This window comes from Buceros rhinoceros, unplaced genomic scaffold (genome assembly GCF_000710305.1).
Source record: "Buceros rhinoceros silvestris isolate BGI_N320 unplaced genomic scaffold, ASM71030v1 scaffold24026, whole genome shotgun sequence".
NCBI lineage: Eukaryota > Metazoa > Chordata > Aves > Bucerotiformes > Bucerotidae > Buceros > Buceros rhinoceros.
The window spans coordinates 2,094-2,746 of NW_010419635.1; the positions used below are offsets into that span (position 1 = coordinate 2,094).

Sequence of the window (653 nt, forward strand, 5' to 3'; positions counted from 1 at the left end):
TGCGGGCCGCCCGCTATTTGTGCAGAATGGCGAGCGTGCGGCATGGGTCTGCGCTGGGGAGCACATTTCCCTGGTAGGGGCTGTCGCTGCAGGAGGGGATAGAGGGGGCTGGTGCCTGCCGGTGGCTGCTGTGGCATTGGGAGATGCTGCAGGGCTGCTGTGGTCACTGTTGGCACCGAACCTCTCCCTTTGAGGGCAGGCTGGGGGACACCCAGGGTGGAATCAGGAGTTAAGGCTGGGTTTTTGCGGAAAGGGAGTGTGGCCCTGCCACAGAGGCAGAAGCAGCTGGGAGAAGAAGTACTTGCTGGGAGTGCCTGTTTCTGTCCCCAGCTCTCGCTGCTGTCTCCTGCCTGCAGGTCAGGGAGGGCAGTGCTGCTCTGGCCTGTGGCATTATCCTGGTGAGGAGGGACGGAATTTTAAGGACTGGCAACTTTGCTTAAAAATGCAAAAGCTGAGGTTGTTTAGGAGCAGAAATCCCAGAGCCTTTGCCAGGGAGACTTTGCACTTGCTGCTGGCAAGTGGGCAGGAGGGATTTTGCTGGCAGCTCAGAGCTGGCTCCACAGAGCAGACCTGCGTCTGTCTGCAGGTTCTGCCTCCTCCGGGTCTCGGCTGTGCAGGACTGATGAACCTAAGGCGTGTGGCTGGCCGCCGGG

At 60.3% G+C, this 653-nt stretch overlaps 1 protein-coding gene across 1 annotated transcript in view; it reads left to right on the forward strand.

Moving 5' to 3' along the window:
* EPB41L1 (erythrocyte membrane protein band 4.1-like 1) overlaps window positions 1–653 on the forward strand; it is a gene marked incomplete at its 3' end in the record, with an annotated part of 28,065 nt that overhangs the window by 2,047 nt on the left and 25,365 nt on the right. The gene's annotated exons all lie outside the window — the stretch shown is intronic.